Source organism: Aegilops tauschii, chromosome 6 (assembly GCF_002575655.3).
Source record: "Aegilops tauschii subsp. strangulata cultivar AL8/78 chromosome 6, Aet v6.0, whole genome shotgun sequence".
Classification (NCBI taxonomy): domain Eukaryota; kingdom Viridiplantae; phylum Streptophyta; class Magnoliopsida; order Poales; family Poaceae; genus Aegilops; species Aegilops tauschii.
Window position 1 is genome coordinate 271824872 of NC_053040.3, and position 23962 is coordinate 271848833.

The window sequence follows — 23962 nt, forward strand, 5'->3', positions numbered from 1 at the left end:
CGGGGAGGGGGGCTCGCCGGAGAGGTACCCCACTATCTATCTTAGGGTTCAGGATGGGGGCGGTGGTCGCCGGCGGTGGCGGGCATTGGCGGGGCGGCGGCGTGGGGATCACCGGAGAAAAAGCTCGGCACGGGGGGGCCTAGAGGGATGGTCGGGGCGGCGGTGGGGAGTGTTTTCGGGGCGGGCGGGGCGGCGCACCGCCGGCCGCGGGCGGCGGGGGGCTGCTGTTTGGCCGGTGGTGGCTGGCAGCTCACGGGGGTGGAGGTTGAAGATGGACCACATGCCCTTGATTTCGTATCCAACGGCTGCTAAATCGACTGACCAGAGATGAAAAAGTCAGTCGACCGACGTGTAGCCTCACCTTGCTAGTGCGTTCAGTTTCGACAGCAAAATTCAGTTTCGACAGTTAAGTTCAGTTTCGACAGTTAAGTTCAGTTTCAACAGTTAAGTTCAGAGATGAGCGGCTGATGTATTTTACATCTAGCACTTTGTGGTTATGTATTTTACGTCAAGTATTGGAGATGCTATTAGAATTCAACTCAGGTTAACATTGTTCGTTGTCTCTCTTGTCCTCCTTCAGCCTCGGCGTCGTACAACTCACCGGAGCTGCTCCAACGACAAAACCCTCCATCACAGCTGAGCAGTGCCTCGGGCTCCATCTCCAGACGCCTAAGATCTTCTTCCCCTCCTCCGACAGCAAAGTCAGCCGGAGCATCCTCACCGGCCAACCCAATCACACTGAGGTCGACATGGCTTTGCCAAAGAGGTTGTACACTTGTTGCATATCTTTTTTATTCTACATGTTATATATATTGTCCACTGAGCACACGGATTTGTTCCTTTAGTGTCTCCTTGAAAGAAAAAATGTAGGAATTTTAATTTTCACTTGTCCTCCTTTTCAAATTCCTATTCATGAAGCACAAGACTAAGAGATAGTAGCATAATAGCATTATAACCGTACATTTTCTTGTGGTTTGACTTAATCTCACCATGCTTCTTTGCATCCTTTGATCTTCCAATTGTTGTGAATCAAACACCCAGATTGGCAGAAATCCTGTGTTTTTAAATTCTCTGTTTTGCACGTGCATTCCTATCCTATTCCTGTCTATTTCCTATCCCTCCATTGTTGGAATCCTCCAATTCAAATGAGCCCTTACAGAATTACTTCTCTTACAGATAGTTGTCAAAGAAAACCTTGCGTGGTTTCTCCCGCTCCTGTTGCGCCGTCGTCCACCCCAGCTCAGCTGCTCCAACGACAGAAGGGTCCAGCATGGCAGGGATCCGGCCTGTCTTTCGCCGCCTCAGATCTTCTTCCCCACCGTTGGCAGCCATGAAAACTGCATGACCATCATTAACCAAGCAGATGACCTCGAGGACTACACGGGTCCGCAAGAGAGGTCGCACTCTTTCGTGTCTGCTTACGTTATGCATCGCTTAATATTACATGCTACTTTATCGTCGTGTTCACCGATTAGACTCTAAGTCAGCTCCAAACTAATGGTCAAACTTGAGTTTTTAAATGGTTGTGGGGTATATATCGGGGCCGCTATCAATAGTATCTATCTACTATCTGGTTAATCTCCGGTGTCTACTATGAGTTTCATGTTGGGTGGGAAACAAACAGTAAAGAAGCCATTATCTGAATTTTTTAACTGAAGGCATTATCTACCTTCTATTATTGGTTTTTGGTCTATCCACAGGTTGCTACCATCACTCTGGATTTCTGCATGCACTCCTTACATAATCTCACTATGTTTTATTCCTATGCATGACAGTTATTGTAAACAATGGAACTGAACATGTAGAGCAAAAGAGACGAGCCTTGCGTGGCAATAAAATTTCATGCAAACGTCGCTCCATGGTAGGCGCAAAGGCAGCCCCCCTCCACGCATTTCGGATTGTAATCAAGAGGAAGATATTGTCGGGACCCCGATTCTAAGTCACACCGATCTAGCATGTAACACCTCATATCATTTTGCGGCCTCACGCACGGTATTCCCACGGGTGTCGCCTTACCATGGCCCGGGACCGTTTGCGCCTTTTGGCTCACGTATATGACAATGTTGCTAGCATCCATATGACAGAGAACCCGGGCCGACATGGCTAGTCGTGAACCCAAAGCGGCACTAACGTATGGGGACAGGCATACATGAATCAACATCGAGCGTGTCGGTCAGCAGTGTGTGAATCCGGGCTGTAGCACTGGGCTAACAGGACTTCGGGAACCCGGGCTGTAGCAGGCTAGGCAGGACTCCGGATGTCACCGCGTGACATTTCCCCGAAGGGACAGACACAGGAACGAAATGAAACACATGCCGGCCAGTCAAGTGTCCAGAGCAGTAGTGCTAGGCTAGCAGGACTCCGGTGAACCGGGCTATAGCGGACTACTATGGCTCAAGGAGGCACTAGACTACATTTCCCCATAAGAGAGGCTGCCAAGGATAAACAACTAGATTGTCGGATCCCACACATAGCAATACACGTTACACGTACGCATAACATGCAAGTATGTGCTGTACAACATGGCATCACAACATAACGCAAACTCATATAGATAAAAGGCCCAGAAGAGCCACATAGCATTAAGTACAAACAGGGGTCACATGACCCATCATTCAGAGCATACAAGCAACGGAAGCATTACATGTCTGGGTACAGACAACTACAAAGGAAAAAGGCTGAGAAGCCTGACTATCTACAAGACCCTCCCAAGGGTGCAAGATCGTAGCTGAGGTACAAGCTACCCGTCGAAGTCCAAGCGGAACTACTAATAAGACTGAAGTCTCCGCTGCAAAAACATAAATAAAGCAACATGAGTACAAAGGTACTCAGCAAGACTTACATCAGATCCTATCATACATGCATTTGTATCAAGAAGGTAGTGTGGGTTTTAGTTGCAGCAAGCCAGCTTTGACTCAGTGGCTATCCTATTCTATGGCTACGAGAAACTTCTTTGAGGTAAGAAGGCGCACACGAGTCCACTAATCACCACCTCAATACACCACTATGGATTCATTCCCGTCTCACTACGAGAAGCCATCCATAGCACTCACACTTATCTTGAGCATTTTAGAGTATCCACTTCAAGTTGTCTATGTACCACGTAAGCATCCAAGAAGTCCATAACCGAGGACACGGCTATTCGAATAGATCATGATAACCCTGCAGGGGTGTACTGCGTCACACACGCTCTCGCCACTTACCACCATGTACACGTCATGTACCTCGGCAACCTTCAAGCGGAAGCCTGGCGAGGGTGTCGGCCACGACCTGACTAACCACGCAAGACTCTAGTCCAGGTTTATCGCCTATTCGGGTTCCATCCGCAAGGAGATCCGGCCGGGGTGTCGCTCACGGCCCCAAACGATGTGTGCAGGGTTCCCGAGCCCACCATCCGGGTGCCACTCGGTACACCGGGCCAGGTGTGCCTAGTCTGTCCCAAGCCCACCCTGCCGGGTGCCACTTGGTAGAAAAATAGCACTACCTACAAACACCAGAAACTAGTTGCAACTCCTGGACAGAGATCAAGTTGGTTAATAAGTCGAGAAGGGTCGAGTTACCGGAACCCAATGTGTGGTAGTAGCTAGTCATTGGACAACATACACAGAACTCAGTGCTTAAAGACGGTTCCAATGAGACAACCGACCATGTACTCCTACATGGCCTCTCACCGCTACCTTTACCAAATCGTGTTCACACGCTTAACTCTCGGCACCAGAACATATCGTAACACTCCAATTCATTCCCAATGAACCAGACCTGACACAACTCTAAGCAATAGCAGGCATGGCATGGTAGGAACACAACATGGCTCAATCAACTCCTACACATGCTAGTGGGTTTCAACTATTTACTGTGGCAATGACAGGTCATGCAGAGGAATGGGTTCAACTACCGCAGCATAAAGTAGCAGCTAAATCGTTTTTGTCCTAATGCAGTAAAAGGGAGCAGAAGCGAGAGAGTAGGATTGTATCGGAATGAACAAAGGGGGTTTGCTTGCCTGGTAGATCAACAGGGCGGCACTGCTCCTCAGACAGGTACTCTGGAACACTCTCCGGAGCAGGACCTATCGAGAAGGAACGGTGTCGACAATTAAAACACAATCATATGCAACAATATGATGCATGAATATGGCATGAATAGTGATGTATTTTGAGCCAATGCATTTAGCACTCAACTTGGAAGAGATCCATTTGAACCAAAGGTTCAAATGCAACTCTAATTTAAGTCCTTATATATGCCATTTATATGTTTTCACTTATACAGTAGGTATAAGTTGGTTTGTCATGCATGAAACTAGTACAGATGGGTAGATTGCATTTTTCTGATAATTTTTCATATATAAATTATGTAAATCTGAGCTACGGTTGAATTTCTATGAATTTTAGAAGTTTTGAACATTTTCTGAAATTTCCTGATTTAATTTAAATCCAGAAAAAGGGTTTATTGCGTCAGCACTGCGTCATCATGACGTCAGCGGGTTAGCGGCGCTGACCAAGTCAAACCTGATGTGTGGGGTCCACACGTCAGTGACACAGGGTTAACCGGAGGGGGTTTCTAATCTAATTAAAAGATTATGGCGCAGGGGCCCACTGTCAAGCGGGAGAGGTCGTCGCCGGCGACCTCTGGACGTGGCAGCGTCCGCAATATAGGCCACGGGGGCGGCAGCTGAGGGCACCGGGGCGTAGCCCGGGCTCTCGCGCATCCAGGGAGGTGACGGAGGGACGCGGGGTGGCCGGAGCTCGCCGGAGCGGAGCTCGGGCGGCGGCCGGGGCACGGCTACGGGCGGGAGCGGGCTGCGGGGCACGGGGAGGCCACCCGAGGGGCTCTGCGGCACCCTCGTGGCACCAGGAGCACGGTGAGGTGCTCGGGGCGAGCTGTGGTGGCTCTGGCCACGACGGTGACATGGTCGGCGGCGAGGCGCTCGCGGGCACGTCGGCTAGCATGGCTACGGCGCGAATTCGAGCGCGGGGACGGAGGGGAAACGGAGGAGAGCTCACGGAGGTTCGGCGGGCGTGCTCAGCGGCTCGGGGGAGGCTCTGGAGTCGATGGAGCGGCGACGGCGGTCTCCGGTGCTGGAGGTTGAAGACGACGGCGATTGCGGCGATGCGACCTGTCCCCGGTCGCGTGGGTCGTCGGAGCGGTCGGAGACGAGCAAGCAGAGCGTCTGGGCACAAAGCGAGGGCGAGGCCGTGGCGGTGGGTGTGACAACGGCGAGCGGTGGCGAGGGCAGCGCTCGAGCGCGGTGAGAGAGAGCGAGGGAGAGGAGAGAATGGGCACGGGAGAGAGCGAGAGAGGTGCGGGGCGGCGCGTGGCGTCGTATGGGCGATCCAGGCGACGAGAGGGGGAAGCAGGAGGTGGCGCGCATGCGCGCGGGCGGCGAGCGCGTGCCCCTGTCCTCCTGGCGCGAGGAAGGGGACGACTGGCACTGGCCAGTCAGCTGGGCCGGCATAGAGCCAGGCCAGCAAGTGGCCCAGGTAAGTCCAGGTAAGGGTTTTCCCCCTTTTTGTTTATTTTCTATTTTTCTGACATTTGTTCTGATTTAGTAGAATACTAAATCATTTTATTTTCTTATGCCAATTTTTGTAGGAGCTAGTGGTATTATTCCAGAGCTCCTCATCAACTAGCATAATTTTTGGACAATATTCTATATATATAACAATATATATCCAAAGCAAATAATTACTGCATTAATTCCAAAAGGCCAAAATAGATATCTATGAGCTCCTAAAAATATTGGTTTGATTTTTATCTCTGTCCAATATTTTCAGAGAGCAACATGAACATTTTCTTGGACCCTTTTGGAGCAATTTTTATCTGGGTCATTTCCAGAAATGATTCTGAGGGTTTCACAAATCCCCATTTCAAATTTAAATGAAATTTAGACATGATGCACACATGACTAGCTAGTCTAGGTCATACCAGAACTAGGGACGTGACAGATATCTGTTCTGAGGGGGATTCAGAAGGAGAAGACAACTCCTATTTACCCCCTGAGGTCTTCGCTCTAACTTGGGATGCTGATGTTGGTTATATCATGCATATGGTGTCTTGCATTGCTCACTTTATACATCAAATATGTCATCTGCTTAGTTTAGACATCCTTTGTGCGAATGCCATCTATTTAGTTTATTCATCATTTATGTGAATTATGCAACACCATCTTGTTTAGCCAGGCATCATATATGTGAATTTTGCAATGCCATCCTGCTTAGCCAGTCATCTTATATGTAAATTATATCAGGCCATCCTTTTTTTTCATTACATATTACATTTGTCAACATTGTTAGTACATTCAACTGCTCTTCGTGTGCATCAGCCATTTGACACGGTGATGGCAAATTCTGGAGTGAAAACAAGGTCTTCCGAGCAGACTATGCTATCTGACGAAGCGCATATCTCGCTGATTACGGATAGCTCCTTAGAGGACGATTCAGAGACAGATGACCAGTCCTATCCCCCCCAAGGTGTATGCTCTAACTTGGCAGGGTTATGTTGCTCATATCGTGCGTATGGTGTCTCGCATTGCTATGTCATTTGATTAGTTTAGACATGCTTTGTATGAATGCCACCTGTTCAGTGTCTAATTACTATATATGTGAATTATGCATTGTCATCTTGTTGCAAGACATTATATATGTGAATTATACAATGCTATCTTGTTGCAAAGGCATTATATATGTGAATTATGCAATGCCATGCTGTTTAGCAATCATCATGCATGCGAATTATATCATGCTATCATTTTTTGTATTACGTGTTCCATTTATTGACAACGTTTGTATATTCAACTACTCCTCCTGTGCATGAGCCATTTGAAGCGGTGATGGAAGTATCTGGAGTGAAAACAAGGTATTCAGAGCAGACAATGCTACCTGCTGAAGCAGACATCTTGCTGGTTACAGAGGGCTCCTCAGAGGAGGATTCAGAGACTGATGACCAGTCCTATTTCCCCCCTGAGGTCTATGCTCAAACTTGGCAGGGTTATATTACCCATGTCATGCATGTTGTCTTGCATTGCTTAGTTTTTACATCATATATGGATTGCCATCTGCTTACTTGCTTACTATATAAATCATATATTTGAATTATATCATGCCATCATGTTTACATAGTACATACACATCATCTATCTGAATTATGGCATGGCAACTCATTTAATAAAGACATCATATAGTTATATCATCTCATCCTGTTTAGTGTTACAGTCATCATATTTTGAATTATGGCATTCTATCCGTGAATATATGTGAATTATGGCATGCCAACCTATTTAATAAACACATTATATAGTTATGTCATGTCATCCTGTTTACATAGTCTCATATTTTGAACTATGTCTTTCCATCTTTTTTAGTTAGCCATCATAATGTGAAATTGTGTCATGCTATCCTGTTTAGTTAGCCATCATATATGTGAAATTGTGTCATGCTATCCTGTTTGGTTAGACAACATAAATATGAATTATTTCATGCCCTCTTTTATTCCCCACTATCCATTGCACCTGTCTATCATACAATGTCTATACTTTCAATTACTTTTCTTGTTTATCAGCCATTTGAATTGGAGAGCGTGATGGCAGTATCTAAGGGAGTAACAACACGGTCTTCAGAAAAGATAGTGCTACCAGTTGATGCAGATAGAACCACGGTTGTACTTGCCCAAGGACCAGATCCACCACACATAACCCAGACTCTCGCAGATTGTACCCCTACCTAGTTGGACAGAGAACCAGCTACACCCCTTCTAACCCCAACCCCGGCAGATAGTAACCCAGTTCCAGTTGACACAGCACCGTCTCCACCATAGAGCACCCAAACACGAGAAGTTCGTAAGGGAACTGCAGTGCCCAAAGCACGAGGACCACCACTCCGAATCCCAACTCAATGCTTAAAGGAGAAGAAGATTTGTTCTCAGGTCAGGTTCTGTAGCTATGGTTCATACTCCTTTGCTCTTGCATTACTGTATTTACTCATACCAACTATTTTCAATTTTGAAGGATGGAATTGAAACTCCAATGGCGCAACAGGTATGTTTTAAACCTGTTTCTTTAACTGGTTTGCTGTTGCAACCTGCTCTATGTTGATTTCAGTTTCAATTGAATAAACAGTTATGTTCTCATGTCATGCACATTACAAGTGTTGTTATTGCTCTATAGTTACCCACACTTATATTCTGTCTATTCTGCTTTGTCTTGAACAAATATTATTTGAACTGTGCCTCTATCTTGATTTGGCAACAAAAACTAGAATGATATAGACCATAAAGTGACCATGGTACATAGATATATGTTTGTTTCATGCTGTTATCCTGTCCACTTTACTAGTGAACTCATTTACCAAAATGAGTTTCATATACAACATGGTAAACATGTGATGTGTCTGCTTGTTTCTCTTTTAGAATGCGGACAAAATATTGGAGAACAGTACCGCGTTATCCAATGGTAAAGGAAGTAATGCAGATAAGGTTCAAGATAGTGAGACATCCCTGTTGGTCTCCAAGAAAGATGAAGAAAACTATCTTGACGACAGTGAGGGAACCCAAAAGTCCTGTCTTGATGTAGTGTTCGAGTTACTGGCCACTACTGCTGGCACAAGCTCTTCGAACTCGCTGCCTGAATCAGTTCGTCTTCTTGAGTCTCAACTTCAAGTTGAAAGACATCGATCAGATGTGCTGCGACAGGAAGCTGAAGGACTGAGGAAGTCCCTGTAGAATTCAGATGCATATTTTCTGGTGCAACAGAAAGCACTGGAGGATTTAAGTGCCAAACAAGAGAAAGTTAATAAGCTTGCTAAGCATCTTGCCAGCATTATGGGTACCCAGGATATTGTTTCTTGAGATCTGATGAAGTGGTTTCAGTTCTGGATTTGTTTTGCTGCGGCGTTTATTTGCGCTGGTCGCCAACTTTGACAACCAGTGTATATGATATGCTGCTTTGTTCCCTATATTTGCACTGGTGGCGAACTTTGATGCCCAGTGGATGTAATATGTGTAATAGCCGTGATAGCCTAGCGTTAGTTGCTTGCTTATTTATTTCCTTGTTGTCTTGTTTATTTGTTTGCTTGTAGTCATTGCAGTTCTTTTTCCGCGGTTAGCTAGTGGCTGCAATAACCTATTTTTTAAAACTAGGCCACAATAACCATGGGCTAATATTTACTGTAGTGACACTGGGCCTCCTACTGGCCGTAGAAACAGTGGGCCTTCTACGGTCCGTAGAAACAATGGGCCTTCTACGGGCCATAGAAACAATGGGCCTTCTGCGGGCCGTATCATCAATGGGCCTTATACGGGCCGTATGATCGATTGGCCAAACATGGGCCAAACAGACCGCATTATGGCCGTAAACGGGCTAGAGTTCGAATCGTCCGTTCATGGGCCAACCATAATGGGCCATCGTTAATAGGCCGTATTTGATGACGCTATGTAAACGGCCCAACGTATTAACGGACCACAAACGGGCCGACTGTAACCACGGGCTGAATTTGGCCCACAAGCAGAAAATGACAGTAATGGGCCGTAAGTAAAACAATGCTGGAAATGAGCCCAAGAATAAATGGGCTCTGAGAAGGCCGAAAGATAACATGGGCTGGAAACGGCCCAACGGAATAACGGGCCGTTAATGGGTATAAAGTGATACACTGTTCATTACGGGTCAGTTTCACCATGGGCCGTTAATGGGTGTAAAGTGATACACTGTTCATTACGGGCCAGTTTCACCACGGGCCGTTAGTAGGCCAAGAGTTACATAGGGCCTCATATGGGCCGAAAGACGTCATGGGCCATACATGCGACAGAAGTGAAAACGGGCTGGAATCATATTGGATGGCCCAGATGACGCTACTGGGCCTAATTCGGATAGGGCGTAACGGGCCTTGGGTTAGCGGGCTGTAAATGGGCTATATGCGAATAGGACGTTAACAGGCTTTCCATGGGCCGGCCCGCCACCTTTTGACCAAGTCAAATGGGCCGGCCTTTTCACAGGAATGGTCCTCTGTTCGGCCGTGCCACGTGTCGACGTATCATAGGCGCCTTCCGTCCAATGAGTGGATGACATCTGTCCCAACGATGAGCCGACACGTGTTTCCTCCAGCCAATGATGATTTTACACGTGCAAAATCTCCATTGGTCGGGGCTGTAAACGGGTTATCGGACCCAAAACCCGACCCGATAGCTTAACGGCGTTCCGTTACGGTGTATGCCACGTGTCAGTCACCCTTGATGAAAGCACTTCTGTGACGCGCGATTTATCGTCATGGAAGTGGACACTTCCATGATGATAATTTTGGCAATGTCATGGAACACTTCTATGACAGTACAGGTATGACTATCTTGATTCTGTCATAAATTTGTCATGGATGTACATGCATGACAGAAAACGCGACCTACTGTGACAAACACATATCATCACGGAAGTGTATTTTTTTGTAGTGTATTGCACCAGAAAGTATGCATCTGAATGCTGCAAGGACTTCCGCAGTCATTCCACTTCTTGTCGCAGCACAACTAATCGATGTCTATCAGCTTGTAGCTGAGACTCAATAAACCAAACTGATTAAGACAGTGAGTTTCAATAACTTGTGCAAGCGGTAGTGGCCAGTAACGCGAACAGTAAACCAAGACAGGACTTTGGGGTTGTCTCATTGTATTCAAGATAGTTTTCCTTAGCTGTTTTATCAGCTGTGTTGGAGACCAACAAGGATGTCTCACTATCCTGAACCCTATCTGCATTACTTCATTTACCATTGCTTAATAAGGCACTCTTGCCCAATATTCTGTCAGCATTCTAAAAGAAGAAACAAGCAAACACATGACAGGTTTAGCATGTACTAGTATATGAAACTCATTTCGGTGAACCAGTTCATTAGTAAGGTGGGCAAGCTTAAACTACCAAGTCTTCTATTGCCAAGTAGTACATTATAAAAGCATCAAACAAACATATATCTATGTCCTACGGTCACTTCATTGTCTTGCCAAATCAAAATAGAGACACGGTTCAAATCATATCAGTTCAATAGAAAGCAGCACTAAAAGAATACAATGCATGGGAAACTACATGGCACAAAAAGATTTCAAATGGGTACCACGGGTCTACATGTACAAAGACACTATTGGCTCTGTTGTGATGCTAGTAATGTACAACGACACTATTGGCTCTGTTTCAATTGGATCGTTCAATTTAAAAATAAGTTTGTATGAGTAAATGCAGTAATACAAGATCAAAGCAATATGCATGATAGCAATGGAATCTTAAATGGAACAATTGTTCTTCAGGTTTAAGCACTTGTTCTACATGAACAGAGTACAGTAAGACGCAAGCATATATTACTTAAAAAATGAGCTCATAGACCATACCACATTCTTGGTTCGGGACCAGTACAGAACAAGGCGTTCCCAGTCATCGTCCAGTAAATGTGTCTCAGGAGAACGTAAGGGAATTTGATGAGTTTCTTTGCCAATGAAGTATGTTTTCTTCAGGTAATTATGATACTGCCACCAATCATTCTTGAAGATAGCAGAGGTATTAGCACAGGTTACCTCATCCTGAGTTTCCAAATCGGTCCTTCTCTGTAGATAAAAATGGGAAAATTTGCTGTATTATAACCATCATGGAGGTAGAATGTATGGGACAAAGCAAAGTAATTGCCATGAATAACATTACTTACACATAACTCCTGGACAAACACCTGCAACTGGCATTTTCCTTCATCTTCAGTATAATATTTCCATGATGGGAAGATACGCACATAGGATTTAACAACATCAAATGCGATAGATGCTAAACTATGAATGGCTGGTTGTGCTTCCTCCACAGGAATAGGTGTACTAACTGGTGGAGTTGGGGTTCGCCGTGGAAGTACCGGCGCTTTGGGCACTGGAGGTGCCTTACTAACTACTGTTGCTTGGGAGCTCTGTGGTGGAGATGGTGCTGTGTCAACAGGAACTGGGTTACTATCTGCTGGGGTTGGGGTTAGATTGGGTGAAGCTGGTTCTCTGTCCATCGCAGTAGGGGTACAATCTGCAAGAGTCTGGGTTATGTGTGGTAGGGCTGGTTCTCGTGCATGTACAACCGGGGTGCTATCTCCACCAAGAGGTAGCACTGTTTTATTTGAAGACCGTGTTTTTACTCTCCTAGATACCACCATCACCCGCTCCAATTCAAATGGCTGATAAACAGGAAACATAGTTGAATGTACAGACATTGTATGAGAGATAGATGCAATAGATAGTGTGGAAAAAAGAGGGGCATTAAATAGTTGACATGTATATTGTTTAACTAAAACAGATAGCATGGCATAGTTTCACATATATGATGTCTATCTAAACTGGATAGCATAGCATAACATAATTCAAAGATATGATGACTGACTAAACAGGACCGCAAGACATAATTCACATACATGTTATCTAAGTAATGAGGATCGCATGATTTCATTTACATATGTGATTCATATGATGTCTAAACTATGCAATGCAAGACACCATATCCATGATATGAGCAGTACAACCGTGCCAAGTTAGAGCATACACCTCGGTGGGGGAATAGGACTGGTCATCTGCCTCTGAATCCATCTCTGAGGAGCTATCGGGGCCCAGCAAGAGATCTGCTTCGACACATAGCACTGTCTTCTCTGAAGGCCTTGTTTTCACTCCAGATTTTCCATCACCCACTCAAATGGTTGATTCACAGGAAGAGTAGTTTAATGTACAAACATTGTCGACAAATGGAAATGTAAGGAAGAAAAAGATGGGAAAGATATCATTCAAATATATGGTGCCTGGTTAAACAGGATGGCATTGCACATATCAGATAAATTATGGTTGGATAAAAGACATGAGACTGCATAATTTCCATATATGATCTGGAAACTAAACAGGTGGCATTACAGAACATGTCTAAACTAAGCAGATGACATATATCATGTCGAAAGTAGGCACTGCAAGGCAACATATGCATGATATGACTAACATCATCATGCCAAGTTAGAGCAAACACCTTGAGGGGTAAATAGGAGTGGTCAGCTGCTTCTGAATCCGCCTCAGAACAGATATCTTCCTATGGATTACAATCTGGAGAGGGGGAGGGTTTACCATTGAACCCACAATGGAGCGATATCTGCATGACATTGTATTGCCGCGCAAAACTCTTCTCTTTTTCTCTACATGTTCAGCATGACTGTGTACAATATCTGACGTGCATACAAAAAATATAGTGAGATTACGTAAGGAGAGCATGCAGAAATCTAGAGTGATGGTAACAACCAGTGGATGGATCCAAAAATAATGATAGCAGGCTGATGATTGCTTTAATTTAATAAAAAAACAGATGATGATTGCATTACTATTTGTTTCCCACCCAAGATGAACAACATAGGCATACCCTAGGTGAACCAGATATTAGACAGAGATACTATCCATTGCTGCCTCGATATGTGCCCCACAACTAATTTAGAACTCAAGTTTGAACATTAATTTGGACCTGACTTGGAGTCTAAGAGGTGAACAAGACGATAAAGTAGCAGGTAATATTAATCAATGCATAACAAAAGCAGAAACAAAAGAGTGCGACCTCTCTGGTGGACCCGTGTACTCCTCAGGTTCATCTGCTGAGTCGATGATGGTGATGCCGTTGTGGTGGGTGCCTACGGCAGGGAAGGAGATCTGAGGCGGCGAAAGACGGTCAGGACTCGTGCTTGGTTTGGTGGATGCTTCTATCGATGGAGCAGCTCAGGTGAGGTGTACGACATCGCGGCAGGAGCCGGACAAAACACACAAAGTTTTCTTCGACACCTACCTATAACTGAAGTAATTCTGTAAGGGCTCATTTCGCTTGCATGATTCTAAAAACGCAGGGATAGGGAAAACACCGGAATAGGATAGGAATGCACATGGGAAACAAAGCATTTGTGAACATAGGATTTATGTCAACTTGGGTTTTGGTTCACAGGAATTGGAAGAGCAGAGGAATGCAAAGAAACATGGCCAAAATAAAGTGAAACCATATGAAAGCGTGTACAATTAGAATGTTATTCTGCCACTAATGCACTTGTCTTGTTTTCATGCATAGGATTTTGAAAAGTAGGTCCAGGTGGATGTTTTGCTCCATTCCTTTCAACAAAATGCATGAATAATTGAATAGTAGAGTGCCATAGGAAAATTTCCTATTGCTATGTTTTTTCATTGAACCAAAATAGCCCTAATGGATCGACATGAATTTAGAGTAATAAGTGATGCAACCAGTGTAAAACCTCTTTGCCGTAGCTGTGTCGACAGCAGCATCATTGGGTTGGTCGCTGAAGAAGTTGAGGCAGAGGTGGCTGTCGGAGGTGTGGAGGAAGATCTGAGGAATTTGTAGACGGTGTCCAGGGCACTGCTCTGTTGTGATGGATAGTTCCGTCGTTGGAGCAACTCCGGCGAGCCGTAAGACGTCGAGGCTGAAGCAGCACAAGACAGACATCGTTAATCTCAAGTGGGATTCTAATAGCATCTCCAATAGATGATGTAAAATACATTACCAAAAAATCATCTATGTAAAATTTACATCACCAAAAACCACCGGACTACAACAGATGAGGTAAACACCATTGACTCTGAACTTAACTGTCGAAACTGAAATTTACTACGGAATCTGAATGTTACTGTCGAAACTGAACGCAATGGTAGTAGAGAGGCACTTCACATGTAGTTTAGGGAGGGCCTGCGGTTCATCTTCAACCCGCACCCTCCCGCGCCGCCTCGCCGCCCCGAAACCACTCCCCACCACCGGACCGCCGCCGTCTCGGCCAGCCCTCTAGCCCCCCCCCCATGCCGAGCTTTTTCTCCAGCAATTCCCACACCACCGCCCCGCCACCGCGCCCCCCCACCGCCCCACCCTGAACACTAAGATAGGTAGTGGGGTACCTCTCCGGCAAGCCCCCCTCCCCGATGCGGGTGGTTCTTCCTTAACTCCGGCGAGCCCCATACCCCCTGAAAATCGACTGACCAAAAAGTCGATTTAGTCGACTGAAGTGTAGCTAAATCGAAGCAGAGCAGCAGCATGAGCAAGGGGGAGAGCAGCAGTAGCGCGAGCGAGAGAGCGAGAGACGGAGCAGCTGCAGATCCGGCTGGTACGGATGCTGCCGCCGAAGGGGCCTCGCACTAGGGGAGATCCGCCGTGGAGATGTCGCCTGCAGCGCCGGCTTCGAGGTAGCCGTGCCATGGGGGTGCGGGATGGAGCACCGTCGGCGCTGGGAGGTTGATTTAAGGAGAAGGTGTGCTGCGGTGAGTGTACAACCTCTTTGGTGGCGCCGAGTAGGCCTCGGCTTCGTCCGAGGAGTCGGTGAGGATGCTGCGGTTCCAGTGGAGCGGGTTAAGGAGACGCTGTGGGGATGGAGCAGCCGCGATAGATGAGGCGATCGTCGGAACAGCTCCTTGGAGGTGGAGGACGGGGCGGCTGAACCGGCGGGGCGACGAGATGGACGAAGGGTCCTCATCCGAGGAGGTGGATGAGGGACGTTGAGCTATTGCGGTGGATGACGTCGTCGGGGAAGAGGCTCCGGCTGGGCAGCGGTGAGGTGGCGGATGGAGGAGGGTGGGGTTTCGCGGCTGGAGCGGAGAGGTTATGGCGGCCTATGATTTCGAATGGCGAAAAGGAGGTGATGGGATGGGGGAACCATGACTTAGGGACGCGCTTCTCCAAAATGTAGGGTGTGTTACAAAAGTACCCCCACCGATTTGAACTAGCGGCCCTTTCGGCTCAGGGTTAGAAGGGGGATTTCGCGTCTCGGGATTTGGCAGCTGGAGGGAGTTTTCACGCGTGTTCTAATTTTGGGATAGCAAGGCGCGGGTTGTGAAGGCGCGAGGTTTGGGAGCACGATATCTGAATTTTTGGGATATAACAAGGCGCGGGTTGAATTTTAGGGACAAGCCTAACGTGTAATATTCTACTTATACGTACCAAATCAATTCACACTTCCCTCAACAAAAAAAATATAACTCTTCACACCACACAAAGAGAGAGTCTTGTCCTGTTTTACTATACAAATGCTATTCAAAGCTATGAATCCATGTTATGTCCAATTAATTTTTTCGTTGGTTGTATAATGCATGTAACCTACTCATACCAACATTTTAGTGCATTCCAAATGTAAATACTACCGCTGCAACTCGAACTAAATTTGAATTTGTTTCTCTATTTGAATAAGAATCTACAATCATGATTGTTGCCAATTTCAACCATCATTCGTGTATTACCTTAACAACACACCACAATATCGCTATAGAGATAGATATGAACTATGTGTACTATATGAACTCGAATTCAATTTTTTGAATACACTTGATGTTGATTCCAGATAATAGTACATTTGATCTAAATAGATATTCATAATCTAAACCATGTTCCATATGTACACTATGTTTATCACACAAAGTATAGTGCCCCGCCCCCTACATTATGACAAATATTTAGCCCTGAGCTGCAAAAGCCACACATTATCCCAACTTATAATCAGTGTTCTACATTAAGATATCTTCTTCAAGTATCCGTATCCACTTTTCTATAATGACTTATGATCTATGTTAGTCTTTTACACCTTCACGGTCCTCTTCTTTTTGTAGCTAGCTAACGCTAAATTTCTATCGTGCATGCACACACCCACCCCCTCTCACCCTCGCTCAGTGTCCCCTCCATCGCGCACATTCGTTATTTCTCTTTAGGTCGTCCACCCACAGTGTGTGTAGGCCCACCCAGCTCCTTCATTTCGGCACACACCGCTCGATATACCTCTCTAGCCAAGTGTGCCTACCACAAACACACACTTCCCCTCTTCTCTTCTCACCGTCCATGCCCCCCTATGTCCACTACGGTTCCACTCAGGATGCACACTCATGCCCCTCTTTTCATCGATCTCATACTCGCACACTCCTCCCCCCCTCAACGTAGTAGGCCTCTCCCACCACCTCCTAGCCGCACCCCTCTCCCCCTGTCCGTCTCTTCGGACCTTATTTGCTTCTAACACATGCATGCATGTATACGTACCGATCTCCCTACATATAGCTAGGCCAACTATAATTCTTTTTCCCCAGACACCGATAGACTTACCTCACTAGTTATGTCTCTCCCTTTCTCAGGCACACGACTGTTGATCTTCCTATTTAGTTACGTATGCTTACCAGAACCATATCGTCCCCCTCATCATCCTTGCATACCTCCCGACCCGTCTCTCGCACGCACGTGCATAGACAGGCAGGCATCCCCGGCCCTCTCTTATTGATATTGCACTCGTACCCTCCGTTTGTCTAGCAGGCCTCTCCCACCATTTGTGAGAAGCAACTCCACCACCAACCCTCCTACACTCTACCTTTGTCTTTCTCCCAACCTTATTCCTCTGCTACACATATGCATGGATGCCGATCGATCTCCCTCAATACATAGCTAGGTCTCTCTCCTTCTCCACACATATACTAGTCGATCTACCTATCTATAGTTAGGTCTCTGCCCCCTCCCCCCCCCCCCACACACACACCGATAGTCGAATGTTGTAGGTAGGTATCCATGCCACAGAGAAAAACGGCACCTCTGCTGTGACGCCCGGATAGTTAAGCTACAGTAATCCTCTGCTAATGATGCCTTGTCATCACATTACTATTGCTAATCCTCGCTTGATTCAAATCCCCGTTCAAATTCAATTTCAAAATAAAGTCAAATAAATTATTTCTTCAAGCAGCAAAACTAAAATGTTCAAAGTGTGGCAAATAATCCCTTGATATTTGTCATGTTGGAACCGACCTCTTTTGAATTCCCAAAATGCCCCTGGGAATTAATTTGTCGTCCAACAGTTTTTAAAATTGGCCTTTTCAATTTCTAAAAATGGTTAGGCAACTCCTTTTGACCTCAAACTTTTTGTGTCTCCTAGAAATAATGTGCTTGATTTATGTGACAAGTCTCATCTCTAGCAAAACTCTTTTAGTTTTACAATTAAATAGAAAATAGTAAAGAAAATATGTAACAGAAAAGGAATGTGTTAAAAGGCTAACCTAGTGCTACAATGGCAAAGCCCACCCAACCTACAGTGAGGCCCAGCCCGACTCCCCCTCATCTTCTTTCTCTGTTCACAGGAACGCCGTGGCAAGCATCCGGCGGCGACATGGCCGCGCTTGGCAACGTGCCGGCCATCCGGCACCTCCTCGTTGTCCTACAAGAAGCCGTCCGTGGCCCCGACAACCCTAGCCACTTTCCCTTTCCCCCTTGCACCGCTTCCTTCTTCCCCGAGCAAAGTCGCCGCCGCCGCTCACCAAAGCCATGGTCACCGGCCAGCCCTCGCTGACCCGAGGTGTCCAGGAGGACCCTCGTCTTCAACCACGTCGCATGCGCCCCTGGATCGAGGCGGGGGAACCACTGAACGTCTCCTTCGACCCGCTCTTCTCCGCCCCGGCCACCGCGACTTCGTCGTCGATCTGCTGCACCACGACCTCCCCTGCCTCCCCGTGCTTCTCCCCGGCAACGCTGTGAGCCGCCGCCCATTCCCCCTTCTCCTTTTCATTCTTCCCATCGCCATAGGACGTCACCACCGACGTGCCCGGACCTCTCCGTCCGCTGCCGTGCGCCCGCGCTCGCGCCGCCGAGCCCGTCCCGCTCGCCTGCCCCGCTCCTTTCCCTGCGCCGCCGCCTGTCGTCGCCCGCAGCTACAGCCGCTGCGGCTCGGCTGTGCTCGTTCGTCGCTGCCGCTGCTCGGTACCCGCCGCGCCCGTCGTCGACCGCGCTCCTGCGCTGCTTCGCTGCTGTGCTGCTCCCCTGCCTGCTGCTTGCTTGATGCTTTGCTTAGCTGCCGCTGCTGCCTAGCTACTGGAGCCGCCTCCGCCTCTCGCTCTCTGTCGTCACCCTCGCTCGCCCGGCCGAGCCCCGAGCTCACGTCCACCGGCGCCCCTGCGCCTCGTCGCAAGCGCCGCCCGCACGCCTAGCCGCGTCATCGCCTTCCGCTCGCCCCTGCAGGCCGCCGCTGCTCGCCGCTCCGCGCTCACCGCCGGCCACCGCTCCCCGCCACCTCCGTCCACCGGCGCGGGGGCCGCCATGCCTGCCCGCCCCTACGCCCGCACATGCACGTGTGTTGCCGGCTGGGTCCTTGGCCGGCCATGTGTGTGTGTGCGTGTGTTAGATTAGGTAATGGCCCACCGACGGATGGGCCCTCTACTGTAGCGTTAGGATTAGTTATAATTACATTAACCCAGTTACCTTAGTATCTCACTGACAGCCCGGTCCCACCTCGCTAATTAAGTTATTAGATTAACTAAAAACCCTGTTAATAGCCCTATCAATGACACATGGGACCTGCTGGTCAAGTTGACCAGTCAACCGTCAAAAGTTGACTTGGTGACTCAGCGTTTCCCGGCCCCACTGTCAGCCTCTGTTACACAGCTGGGTGCACTGGACCGGGTGCACTTAGCTTTTTACTATTTGGATAATTTGAATTAATAATTTCAGAATATTGCTAAAACTTTGAAAATTAATAGAAATTAAACCGTAGCTCAGATCGAAAAACTTTCTACATGAAAGTTGCTTAGAACGACGAGACGAATCCGAATACGCAGCCCGTTTACATGTCAGATGCCTCTAACTATCTGAACATGGAACATTTCCCCCTCCGGTCACCTGTCTGACATAGGTCCGGAACCGGGAATACCTTCCCGGTTGAATTCCCCCTTCACCTATATCGTGTAGCCATACGTTAGGTCACACCCGGCGCAGCATATTGCCATGTTATGCTTTGTGATGCTTTGTTTGCTTTATATTTATTGTTGCTTCCCCACTTCTCTCCGGTAGACCCCGAGACCGCTAATGATGCCGTTGTGATCGGCTACGTCGACGACGATCCTTCTTCCCTTTCAGCGGAGCTTCCAGGCAAGCCGCCCCCCCCTTTAATCATCCCGGTATCGCCCATTCCATTCTCTCATGCTTGCATTAGATTTTGCTATTGTTATTGTTTGCTCCTATTCTGATGCATAGCCTGCTTTTGTAACCTGCTTATTGTTACCTACCTACTTATCCTAAACTGCCACCACCTGGTCCTTGTTGCCCCTACTTGATCATCGAAGTCCCGATCAATAGGATCGAAGACCTGGCCCCGGCACCGCACATTACTTTCCCCTTAGTTGCTCGACACTACTGGGTTACTATCGAGTGCCGAGGGTGAGACCTCTTCAGCACTTCTGATGTTAACCCTGTAGTGTAGCTATTCAGTCGTGGTCATCGAGGGTGATTCCGCCTTAACCACTTCCGATATGACTCTGTCGTGCAACCCCTCAAGTGTGAACCTCGGGGGTGATTCCTCTTACGTTTACCTTGATGATTACATCGAGTGGAATCCGTCAAGGGTGATTCCTCAGGTTTTCCCCTTGGTGTTAGACACACGGTTACTATGACTTTACACTGAACCATGTTACTAAAGATGGGTCGGCCCTGAGGGGTACCCGTGCGAGCATATTTGCGAGTGATGAGGAGTCGGGTTGACCTGGAGGGTGTCCACGAGATAATTACCAGGCGTGGCCGGCCATTCCTAGCCCTTGCCGCATGTCCTCGAGACGGGGCAATGGGGTCACATCTTTCGTGAGTCTCTGCTTGTTACCGTGCATTCCTAATCCATTACGATTTGGATATTTGATCCGAGGGGCCTCTGGCCTGATAGCACTAACCATCACGTGGGCATAGTATGGGCGTTCTGCGTCGTATACATCAGCCGAAGCTTAATAGATGTCAGCGACTGAGCGGCGCGCGCTGGGTTGGACTGCGTAAGAACCTACCTTTTGAAGGAGGTAGCTAGGTCTGCTCACCGGTCGCCCACGCAACGTGCAGGAGTTCCCGGGGAGATGGCCCATGACCGCTGGGGGCATAGGTTTAGTCCGGCGTGCTAACCTCACTATTAAGCCTAGGTCGGGTTGCAGCGTATTGTTTTGCCGAGGCCGGGCATGACCCAGGAAAGTGTGTCCGGCCGGAGTCAATCGAGCGTGGTGGGTAAGTTGGTGCACCTTTGAAGGGAAGAAAACATCTATCGATAGTCTGTCCTACGGTAACGGACACTTGGAGTTGTATCCCGATCGATACAACTAGAACTGGATACTTGAGATGAGACATGGATATGAGAAATGGATAGTATGGCTCTGGATTGCTTTCTCTCAGGGAGTCGAGAAAGGATCTCTGGCCGAGGTTGATAACACTACTACTACTTACTTTATGCTACTCTACTCCCTCTTGTTGCTGCAAGATGGTGGTTTCCAGAAGATGCTAGTCTTCGATAGGACTAGGTTCTCCCCTCTATTCTGGCATTTCTGCAGCCCAGTCCACATATACAGCCTTCCTTTGATAATGTTGCATATGTAGTGTAGATCCTTGCTTGCGAGTACTTTGGATGAGTACACGGTTGCTTTGCTACACCTTTTCCCTCCTTTCTTCTTCTTTCCGGTTGATGCAACCATATGTCGGACCCCAGGAGCCAGATGCCACCGCCGATGCCTACTACTACGTGGAGACCGCCGACGACCAAGAGTAGTTAGGAGGCTCCCAGGCAGAAGGCCTTGCCTTTTCGATCGATGCTATTTTTGTGCTAGCCTTCTTAAGGCAGACTTGTCTAACTTATGTCTGTACTCAGATATTGTTGCTTCCGCTGACTCTTGTGTATTCAAGCTTATGTATTCGAGCCCTCGAGGCCCCTGGCTTGTAATATAAAGCTTGTATTATTTTAATTTGTATCTAGAGTTGTGTTGTGATATCTTCCCATGAGTCCTTGATCTTGATCGTACACATTTGCGTGTATGATTACTGTACAATTGAGTCGAGGGCGTCACATCTGCCCTCTCAAATTCCAGTAGGCCAGCCGCCCTATATCTTTGACGTGGGCAAACACAAATTCGATGGAACTCTTTATCGATTGCGCAGCCACACACTTCATCCCTATTTTCGATTCTATCGATATCTCTCGCCGATGATCCCTCCACTCTCTTCTCGTGGATCGCTCCCTCTATATATGATATATCCATGACTCTGTTTCACACACATTGCATATGTTATGTTTTTTAGTTTGAGATATCATCGACACATTGCCTCTGTTTCGCACAAACCATCTCTCTCACACCCACCCACGTACGTACTTGCACCTAAAGAAGAGGTGCACCCAGGACGCACGTACTCATGTCTCGTTCCCGGCCACACCCGTGCGGGTACAGTGGAGTTCATTCCTGTACGAAAAGGCAGCCCACGTGATAATTTGACGTGTGTAGTGGTTGTTTACTCGAAGGAGGGTCGTGTACCACACGTAGACGAAACAAAGTTCGAGTTGACACGTTAGTACTAAATAAAGTTTTATTCCTCAATGACACATACAGAATATAAAACGTTTGTCGTCGGGAAAAAAGAAAAATCCGTTCCACTATATACAATGGAGCCTGCCTGCCGGGGTTTGTCTCTCGTCACACCATCTCACACAACGCGGCGGTGGCCACTCTCTGCCACCGTTGGTCAGTGATCCGGTCGCATCCCATCCGCCGGCGGAAAGGGAGGATGTGCATCGTTTCTCCGTTTGACGACGTTGAGGCAGCACGCCCCGATCTGCGGTACCCTCCGTTCTCTCTGACCAAGCTCTGGCGCGGTAGGGCCTTCGCCACTTGCTCGCTGCCGCAGTATGGGCAGATCCCGGCCGCCGGCGTTGTCACATCCCTAGCTTTACCTTGCACTAGGCTAGCACTTGGCTGTTGCATCATGTTTAAATTTTATGTAAAGCTGAAATGGGGATTGATCAAACCCTAGCATCAAAAGAATTCAAATAGGTTCAAATAAAATCTTTTTCAAAGAACCCAAAATGCCTTTGAAAATGTTCATGATTTCTGATAAAGGTGAAAACCTCTACCAAAAATGATAAGCATATTTCTTGGTCATTTATGGATTTTTGAGTTAAATCATATTGTATTTGAATTGGAGCATTTAATACCTATAAATATTTTTAATGCTTCAATACTTCTGAAAGCAATTGGGGGATGTTGGAAATAATTCAAATAGTGCCCACAATTATTTTCAGGATTTTACAAAATGAGTTAGTATTTTTACTAATTAAAAACAGATCAAAATACTTAGAAAACAGAAAATAAAAGAGATGGAGAGAAAGAGCTGGGCACTTACCTGGCGGCCCAGCAGAGGCCCAGCCCTTTGGCCTCTGCCAGTCATCACTTACCTCCCGCCAGGAGGACAGCGCGTGTGGCCGCCGTGCGTCGGCCGCCTCGCCCCGGACCGACTAGAAACGCCACGCGCCCCCTGGATCCCCTCGCCCCCCCCCCCCCCTCGCTCACTCATCCCCTCCCCGTCTCTCTCTCCTGCGAACGCCCGAGCGCAGTCGTTGCCACCGCCGCCGTTCACCGTGGCCACCGAACTCCCCAGGGTCGTTCCCGTGCCCCCGTGCTCCGCCCCAACCCCACGCACCTCTCCGCCGACCAACGCAAGGCCGGACGACCCGAGCATGATGCCGCGACCTTTCTTCCCCGTCCATGGCCGCCGGATGCTACCGTCCGATTCGCCGTCTCTGCCGCCTCCCCGAGCCCACTGAGCTTCTCGATGACCTCCCTGTGAGCTGATGCCCTATTTCCCCCTCTCCCCATGGTCGTTTGCTTCCCCTAACCGCGCTAACCGCCGCAACCGTGAGGTCACCGCCGCCACAATCGTCACTGCCGCAGCTAGTAACCTTGACCAAACCAGCCGAGCATGTAGTTGTGCTCAGCATGCTCACAGGAGGCCATAGCATCGCTTGTCTCGCTCTTCCGTACACCGTAGCCTCGACCCCGAGCTCACCCGAGCTCCGGCAGCCGCACAGCTCGACGCCGGCTGGGATTCCGGCCACCTCGCAGCCTTCCGCGTGCTCCCCTGGATGCGCGCAAGGATGGGCTTCCCTTTGGTGCCTTTAGCCCATCAAGCCGACGCTCGTAGCGCCGTCCCGAGCAACGCCGG